Source organism: Parus major, chromosome 2 (assembly GCF_001522545.3).
Source record: "Parus major isolate Abel chromosome 2, Parus_major1.1, whole genome shotgun sequence".
NCBI classification, from domain to species: domain Eukaryota; kingdom Metazoa; phylum Chordata; class Aves; order Passeriformes; family Paridae; genus Parus; species Parus major.
Genome location: NC_031769.1, coordinates 91,428,119 through 91,438,286, shown reverse-complemented (window position 1 = coordinate 91,438,286; position 10,168 = coordinate 91,428,119).

Sequence of the window (10,168 nt, the reverse complement as noted above, 5' to 3'; positions counted from 1 at the left end):
GCTGCCTTGCTTCTACAATTTTCTGGCATGTGCAATTGTAACAGAACATGATGCTCTGAACACTAACGTGGGTCCCTTCCATGTGGCATAGAATCTTTGGCATGCTTTGCCATGAGATGATGGGTTTGTCAGTGTGCAGCAGAGGTCTGGCTCCGTGCTCTGCCAGTGACCTGCCATGCGGGGGCAGAACAGCTCTACTTTGGAACATGAAATGAGTTCTCCCAAAGAGAGCTGGTGGCTCTGCAGCACTTCTCTCCACAGAGGCAGACATTCCACTGAAGAAAGCTGCAGGATTAACTGAGTTCCCTGGAAGACCCTTAGGTTCAGAAGATCCTCATCAGTCTTGTGTTGTTCTTCTCTGCATTTGCAGTAGCTGATTTGGCTGCTCCTACTATAGTCCCAACTCACAGGAAGCCCACAGTCATGAGAACTTTCATATCTTCTGCTGCACCTGAGTTGTCAGACAAGCCAAATTCAGCTCCAAATATTTAGTGGAGATCAGAATAAGGTAACAGTGCACATGACTGCTGTGTGCTGGCAGCATCCTTGTATAGACTGGGTCAAGTGTGATACCAATGGGAGTTGTGTATGCAGAGGAACTGCATGGCATGCAGCAGTGGTTTCCAGTGGATGGACCTCTGCATCTCCTATGCAGACTCCAGTTGTAAGATATGCAGAGGCATGGCTTTCTGTTAGGACCTATATATATTATTTAATATTCTACTTTTCTCAAGATTTCTGGTCATGGACAGTAAATCTTTAAAGGCACCGATTCTATTTTTAGTGGTGCTATTCTGCAAGTCTTCCCTGCAGAAACTGCAAATACTATTTTAAAAAGTCTTTACAGCTCTAAGTCATATGAGTCATAAAAAAGGGTTTGTATCTTCTCTTTTAGATTTAAAGAGTTTTTTCCTCCAGTAGATGCTTTGCTCTCCCACAAAAATGGATGGGTTCTTTCAGTCAGAGTAGAAGGTGTTGTTGAAGGCTTTTTTATATGTTTTTCTCATGTACATCAGATGATGCAACCAATGAATGGACAGCACTGTGCCTGATGTTTGACTTCAAAATACCATTTAATACTGGGCTTGGCCTGTCATTTCTGTCCTGTTGGTGAAGCTGCACTTACTGCATGCCACTTGATTCTTCTTTGTTGCGTGTGTCATGCCATTAAAGGCCAGAATTCAAGCAAAGTATCTTTTTGGTTTTGATCTTGTATAAAAAAAAAAAATCACATAAGCAAAAAGGTTTACATGGGCATGGAGGCAAGGATCTCTGCTTTCTCCTCCACTTCCACCTATAAAGGAGCTTCCCTTCTGAACTGAGAACTGTATTTCTGGTAACACCTGAGTTTCTCTCCTCTCTCTCCTGCTGTGGAAAAAAACTTCCCACTGAAATTGGTGAATACTTCTAAAAAGCTACATTTTTCAAAACCTGCAAGAAATAGTGCTAAGACTTTAAAAAACTCTGAGTAAAATCCAATTCCTTAAATCCCTGATGGAAGAAATCTTATTACCTTCAATACTATTATATACAGGACAAAGCCTGTAAGGCTTTGCTGAGAGATTGAAAAAGGCAAATTAACGACAGCACTTGAAATTACCTGTAATTATCAGTGACACTGGGTCAGCATCATTGCAATGACAGTCTCAGAGTGTGATGATTCTGACTGGTTCAGGATTTATGCAAAACTGCCAAACAAAACGTGACCTCCACAATCAGTATTAACGTATCTCTGGAGCATTTAAACATCTGAATTCACAATCTACTGTGTAGCCACTTTCATCTTTTGAAGAGCAGTTAAATTCTGAAGGGTCCCAAGCGTTTTCCTGGTCAAAATCACCTCTCCTTTCCCATTCATATTTACTCAGGCCTCTCTCTTCACTGTCACCATCACACAATGTCTCTTCAGCAGCTATAACAACTGCTTATGTGGAAAAGTAATAATAGGAAGGCGTTTAATGAATTTTAAGCTGACTTTAATGTAATTTAGCAGCTGGAAACAAGGAGAAGAGCCAGCACAGTGTGACCTGCCAGCTCTCTATGGATTGTCAGTGGTCAATGTAGCACATATTTCAGCACTGCTCTCCAGGGTACTCTGGCAATGTTTCTTTTCTCTAGCTACATTCCTGATTTCAATTAAATCAGCATCTGAAGTACTCCTTCTGATATAGTTAGTGCCTTCCAATAAATGCTTCTGGCTTTGTTTCTCCCCAGATGCTGTCCTTCCTAACACTTCTGTGCTCAGTGAGTGAAGCAGACATCACCTGAAAAGCAAAGATGTTTTTAAAGAGACTAAACACAAAGTTTTGTCTTGAGAAAGCAGGGAAGAAAAAATAGCCCTTTGGTTACAGAGCCATAATTCCTTCCTTTTTGGGGAATGTCCCCAAATCATTCTTTTGTTCACTCCCTGTTACTTTTCAATATTAGATCTGGAGTGGTGTTGTTTTTTTTGCTCTTCCTATAACTATAAAGGAATTTCCAACATAAAACTACTCATCAACTATACAGCTGAAGGTTTAAGTTTGGAGGGACCAAGCATACCTTGAAGTTCTTTTCTCTTTATTTTCCACTGAGTATATGAACCAAATTGCTAACACATTGACCCAATGCCTTTGAGGCATTATAAGGGTTTTTATGCCAGCCTGCAATTAGTATTATATAGTTTCTTTTGAAGGAGGCAACAGGTGTCTTAGCTTTCTGCTCTTTGCTTCCGTCCCCTCCAGTTCAATGAAAAATATGCAGTTTAACACCATTTATTAAGATTACTCTTGCTTCCAGTTCAGATGTGTCTGTGCTAAGACATGGGAGGAAACTACATTTGTATACTCAGCTGGACAAAGGACTGTATTTGTCTTCAATTTTGCAAAACTTTATCTTGATACAAATTCAGTTTTGCAGTTTTCAGTTGTTTTGACCTTAAAAAAAAACAAACACACAACAAAAACCCACAAAAACAACCAACCACAAAACATTGTGGTTATCTCTGTGACATTATTCTGATGAGCTCCACAGGCAGGTCTTTGTGATGGTCCCACTACTGAGATACAGAACAGGAGAGAGAGTTATGCTGGTGTCATTTGGAGCCAGTCAGCTTCAGAGCTTTGCAGAAACCATCCCAAAGAAGACAGCAGCCTTTGGATAGTTTCCTTTGCTTGCTGTGGAATGTTCTTCTAGATCACTTCAGGCTCATTTGGCCAGGTGACAGCATAATCCTTCATTGCTTGTTGGCACTCTCATTTTGCCTGTTTGGGTTGATCACCTACAGTGATAACCCGAGGCTGCTGAACCACAGTAACCAGCTCGTCCATGGCAGCGTGCAGCAGAAGGCTGCAGTCCCAGGGATCTGACTGCTCATGGCCACCATGTCTCCAAAGGCATTCAATCTATTGCACATTGCACTAGCTGGACATTTAAGGTAGGATGAGGATGCCTCTTGCTCCTGGCACTTACAGGTTTGTGCATTGTAGGACTCCCAAATACCAGCAGCTGTTCTGCTCACAGCTGCTTGGATGCTTGCACATCCTCACAGCCAAACAGCAGAGGGTGTTTAGGGCCTCTTGGCACTCCAAATCAAACAGTTACTACCTCTGAAGTGAGATGCTGGGGTAGGACCCATGCTGTGGGAGGGGAGAAAGGAGGGGAAGGAGCTGGCTAAGAGAGAGAGGAGAAAGCCTGGGGAATTCAACTTGTTGCTACTGTTAAATGGGATGAGACTGAAGACCTCAGCTTGAAACCTCCTCTCATCCTCTAAGTGGAGTCAGAAGCCGCATTGGCATGGCTCTCACCAGCTCCAGTGTACAGAGCAAGCATCAGGGCTGTGGTTGGTTGTCAGCCTGCTGCCCAAGGCAGCTGTGTCCTCTGCGCTTAAGACTGGCCCTGCTGTGCATGGAAGTTGAAGGCAAGCAGGCAGAGATGCTTCAGTCCCCAAAGACAAGATACGTAGAAGCCATTGAGCACTGACCTTTCGCTTCTATCCCTTCATTTTCTTGAATAATTTCACCAACTGTAGACTCAGGCTGCAGATAAACAACATTTTAGTTGGGACCACTGCTGACTATTCCTCCCCAGCTACACATTCTTGTCACTTCTGTTGTGGTGTTTCTGGCACCCCAATATACAGTCAGGAGCTCAGAAAACTGACTGTGTTATGGAAGTGAAGCCAAGAGCAATGATATGACACTTGTCTGAAAAAAACACAACCAACAAACCCCAACCCCAAACCATAATATTTCCATTCCCTTTGTCCTTTTCAAATTGTCCCTGTCTCCACTAACATTTCCCTTAAGCATCAGTGGCATGTTGACAAATTCAGTGATTTGTACCTGTAGCCAGAAAAAAGCTTGATGCTTACAAAACATTCTTGTGATTCTGATAGTTATACCTGCACATAGAAGTTCCATGGGACATTAAAAATCCCACATGCAAATTTTAGAAGAAATTATTTTGAAATCTATAAATGCATATGTACTTATGCTGTCTTGTACTATTACCTCAGTCTTGAAATAGTCTGTTAATAGATAGGTTATTTTCTTAACTATATTCTAAATTGTGAGCATCGTGTTCTAAAAGTAGTTCTTATTAATATGAAAAAAAAGAGAATGTTTGACTAAGCCTGAGGGCTCCTGAAGAATGGTGTCTAATTGTCAGGGCTATAAGAGCCTAAAAACGGTGCTCAGAGCCCAGAGCTGAGGTGTGAAACATAGCACTAAGTGCTGGGGGATTCATAGTTACTTGCAGACCACAATTTGAGTGGGCAGACTTATGAGCCTTTCTGAAGGGAGGCACGATGCTTTGATGTGCCCAGTAATGACATTATGAGTTCTAATTGATGTAAGCAGTAAAGACAGAGTGCCTCATGGCGTGGAAAAAGAGACTGGCAGATACCACTAGCTGGTTGCTGAGCTTTGGTTAAAGATTGTCCAAGTGAACATCTCTCCATTCAATCACATTTTCCACTGGAAATTCCTCTTTCCTTCGCATATCTTTTTTCAAAACCTGTGGGCTCATTTGAATAGTTTGCCACACAGGTACCTCAGATGAAACCACAGGCTGTAGCCTCAAAAGGAGTGGAAATACTATTTTAAAGATCTTGTCTCTCTGTGAGAGTCAGGCTGGCACTGTCTGTTGCTTTTCTGCTTTTACATGTACTTGCCTAAAAGAAACTCAGCTCCTTAAGGAGTTAAAAACCCCAAGTAAATAAAAATCACTTTAAAGGCCAAAAAATGTGCCAGCCAGAATTTGCCGTGGTTGTGCTGCACCTTCAGAAAATCCAAGGTTGTTTCACAAAATCCTGCATACAAGAAGGTTGGAGCAGTATTTAAAGCCTGAGGGTGTGATACATGTCTAATTACTGTATCTGTGCATAAGGGTGCTAGCTCTGTGTGAGTAATTGGGGCAGGAGATGGCGTCCAAAATCCCCTTTCAGACATCACACAGGTGAGGAATCAGTGACAGTGTGGGAAACATGACTCACATCAGTAGCGATCGTTGAGATTAGATGAGAGAACAAACCTTCCTTTAGCTACCGTGCTGGATGCTGACAGCAGGATCTCTACAGCATTTGGCTCTGTTGTTTAGCAGGTTAATAAATCACCTTTTGGAGCATACAGTTCCACACCAGTAAAGTGCTGGGCAGGAAAGAGTGGGATAGTACTATTCATCTTGGCAAGAGCAATGAAGAAGAGGTCTGTACAGAAGCCACCTACTTACTAGAACCATGTCCTTGGTTAATATTCCTCATCATGAAGCCTTACTGGAAAAACTGAGGCGAAAAGATACTTCTTTCAGGCAACAGAGGGAGGAAAGAGAGCTTAAGATACAGACACATGAGATTCACTCCTGGCTGTGATGGTGAATTCTTTGATCATGTTTGCTTTAATGTTGTTCCTTGAAGAACCACGTTTTAATACTTTTTACAGTGGAGATACCAGCTACAACTTGACAAAAAAAGCTGAACAGTGCCATACTTGGAGTGGAAGATTTTAAGAAGTGACTTAAAATCTCAGTATTGTTTTGCTGCTTCTTGTGTATGAGAAATGCCCTTCATAAAAATAATTATCTGGGATGTGGCAGTTCAGCTAGATAGGGATGATTCCCTCCCCAGTACCTGAATCCATCCCCCTGGACAAGTAGGTGTGGCTGCTGGCATAAGCAGGCATCAGTATATGTGAGCAGAGCATCTGGATAACACAGGATCAGTCAGGAGTCACTTAAAACATCCTGTAATTCAGACATTGTTGAGACAGACTGTTCCTGGGCATGATGGGTCATTAGTGGCATAATAAAAACTTCCCCTGAAGCTAGCAAATGTCCTCTCATGTCCCTGACTCAGGTGCTATTGGCAGGGAGAAAGATTTGGAATGGGAGGTGAAGGTGAGCATGGGAGGCTGGGTTCAGGAAGAAGCATCACTTCCTGAACCCTGCAGGCCTTTTGGAGTTGATACTACTGGTCTTTGGCCTCCTAAATCTGGAAAAGTCCATGTAGAAGCAGCACAGGATAGGGAGAAGTCAGAATGCAGAATCTTCTTTCTCTGGAGACCACAGAATTGTCATTCCTTTGGATATTTTTTGGGGTCATTAATTACTGTTCAACAGTAGCCAACAGGGTGTTCTGTTGGAAGATGTGCACAGAAACTTTTGTGTCTTTATCTGGTTTTATCCTCCGATGTCTCATAGAAAGAATTGTAGAATGTAATCAGTGTAAGCAGAGGATATTTTAAAATACATTTTTGGCTTCAGTAAAACAGTGCCATAATTATTGCATGTAATTTTGCAGTGAATTTTTGAATAAAAGTAGTGTAATTACAGTCTATTCACTCTTCCTGATCACCTATAGGTGATCCTTTCATTCAAATGGATTCAAAATTATCTGTTTTTCATGTTCTTAATAATGACAAATGACCATTATTAGATCATATAGATTTGCTTACATTTGTAAAGGATGCTAAATTGTTACGAGTCTTTTAAGGCATGTTCATATTTTTTTAACCTAATGAATTGCAAATTAAGAGTACTGTGAACCTGTTACTCCTTTTTTCCCTCACCCCAGTTATATTATGAATCACTTTTTAAAAGATAATTGTTACACTAATGCTAGGGATGATAGGAATTCAAGTGGCTGAAATACGAATGTAGAAGGAAAGCTTAATCCTAGAGAGTTGAGATACTAGTTAATAGGATTATAGGAAGAAGTGGTATAGAAAAGATTGAGAAAATAGTGAAAACAGAGCAGTAATATTTTGTGTAACGCTGTTTTATACAAAATGCATGATATCAAGACTTCTGGTGAGAGATCTTACAAAAGATACAGAAACTATTGTGTTGGATCCTGGCTGGAGTGCTCTCCTGACTGAGCACAGTCTGCTTAGGGAAGATCAGTGGGGTTGCTGTCCCCTCTGTCAAGGTGCTCCTTGACTGAGCAGAGCTCCAGCAGATATCCAAGGATGTATCAGCCAAGAGTCAAGGCCTATGGGCAGAGTGCCACCAGAGATGCTGTGGTGGGGTCTGACCAAAATCTCCTGAACAAGATGTGAAAGATGAGGCTTTCCACAGACAAATAGAGAACTCTCCTGCTGCACCTTCGTCTTCCTGGGTGATTTCAGCTGTCCAGATAGGCATTGCTGGGCTTTCACCCTGTCAGCAACCCAAGAAGTTGTAGATTATGCAGCTTACAGGTTATGATGTGAATGCCAGAGGAGCTGTACTTGACCTGCCGCTTGCAAAGTGGGAAGAACCAGAAAGTATGGCAGAAATGGCAGCTTGGGCTGCAGTGACTATGAGTTGACTGAGTTCAACATGAAGAAAGGTGGGAAGAGAAGTAGTAAAATTAGGACTGTAGACGTTATAGAGTAGAGTTTGGCTTAGTTAGGGAATTTTCCTAGGCAAAATTCCTAGGGAAGATGCCAAGGAGGAAAAGAGCAAAAGAGGGCTGGCTGATTTAAAACAAGCAAACGAAACTGAAAGGGAAAAGAAAGCAAAAGCAAACAAAAAAAAGGTCACTTTTCTGAGAGGTGAGAAACAATCAAGTATCCCATTGTGCTAGATGGACTTCCAGCAGAAGGGGCTCCAGGCTAAGCGTGGAATTGCATGGTGAGCCATTAATGCAACCAAATAGCATTCAAGAATTAAAAAGATGAACAGAGGAAGAATATAAAGATATTGTCTTAGCATTTTTTGATAAAAATAAGTACAGTTGAGGCCCATCTGGAGTTAAGAAGAGGCCATTAAGGGTGACAAGAAGGGATTTTACTGGAACACTAATTACAGAAGAATTCAAAGAGAATGTAGGTCTGCTGAAGAACGGGGGAGAACAACATAGTGGCAAGCATTACAAAACAGGGTCCCCAATGTCTCTTTTGCATCAAAGATTTACACCAGCTCAGTTTGTTATGGAGGATAGCCAACTGGGAAGGAGCAATGGGCTAGGGACAACCACAGCTGGATGTATTCAGATCTGTGGCGCTTGATGAGATTTGTTTGACACTGAAAGTGTTACCTGCTGTCTATCATATGTGAAAAATCAGGGTGGTCTGCAGAAATCCATGAAGACTGGAAAATGGCTAAGGGCTGAAACACCTGTCTTTCATAAAGGCAAGAAGGACAATCCAGGGAACAATATGATTGTTACTGTCACCTCAGTCACTGAAAAAGAACATCTTCTTGAAATTCATTTTCAAACACAGCAAAGACAAGAAGGCAGTGGCCTGTATGAGGAGGCAGATGGCACCGTTAGCAAATTTGCAGACTGTGTTAAGTGCGGGGGCGTGATTGACATACAGAATGGCAGAGCTTTAGTCCAGAGGAATCATCAGAAAGTTGAAGTTTGGGACAACAGAAATTTCATAAGATTAAGCAAGAAGAAATGCAAGTTTCTGCATTCATGGCAGAGTAACTCCAGCATTGGTACAAAATGGGTACTGGCTAACCAGTGTCCTGGCTGCAAAAGGACCTCAGGGTTGTGGTGAATTGCTTGAATTATGTATGGTTGAGCCATAATTCATTGTACAGTAAACTACACGCTGGGCTAGCAGGAGCATACTCAGAAGGTCAAGTTCTCATCCACTTTTGCTTGGCAGCGGTGAGGCCGGAATCACATATCCTGCATTATGGTCCTGCTACCACACTGCCCTGTTACAAGAAGGCGGTGAAGAAGCTGGAGGGAGCTCAGCAGAGGGCTGCTAGGATAGCAAAGGACCTAGAACACATGCAGAGTTTGAGGGATTAGTCTGGTGAAGAGGAGACTGTGGGGTGATTTTAGCAACAGCCCACAGCAGCTGGATTGGAAACAGCAAAGGTAATGGAGCTAAACTCTGTTATTTAGTGGTAGACGGTATGTCAAGGAGCAACAGCCAAGAGCTGCTGTGGGAAGATTCCAGTTGCATAGTTGGGAAAACCCCTGAGAGAGCTACTGCAGCCCTGGAACATGTTACTGAGAGCGGCTGTGCAATCTCCACCCTAGGAAATTTTCAAGGGTTGGCCAGACAAACCACAGCTTGACAGGAGCTAGCGTGGGGAATACCCACAGTGATGAGGAAGAGGATGGACTAAATCATCTCCACAGGTCCCTTTCAAACAACTTCTCTGTGACTTTCTATTGTAAACGTCATCTGTAAGTAATAGGAGATACCCATGTGATTGCACAGATGCAAAGCTAAGTATTATCAAGATGAGACAGACTGTCTGCTGGGTCATGGCAAGAGCAAAATTCTCTAGGAATGCTTTAATGATGCTTTATTTTTCTTCTACATGTGTCCTGGCAAAGAAATGGTTGTGGTTTTTCTGCTTCCAGGAAATGTTTTCTGAAGCATTGCTCTTCCTGGTCCTGATAGCCACTGAGATCAGAATTAATTCTGTTCCCCACTATTATTCTGTGTGTTTTAGTCTGTCTGCAGGTTCCTCTCATGCTCCTTCAGGGAGTTTGAAATAATTTCTGTTGAACTTTTATCTGTTATGCTCTTGTAAAATCATTTGGTACCTGAGTCATAACTCCTGAAACTTTCTCTTGATTTTTGCCATTGGGCGTCTTTCTTGTGTTAGTTTGGGTTTTGTTGCTGATTTTGGCTTTAACCTTTGTCCTAGATTATACAGCTGCAATGAGCATAACATAGAGAAGTCTAACTTGTGGACATCTCATTTATTCTGCTTCAGTTTCCTTCATGATAGGAAATAC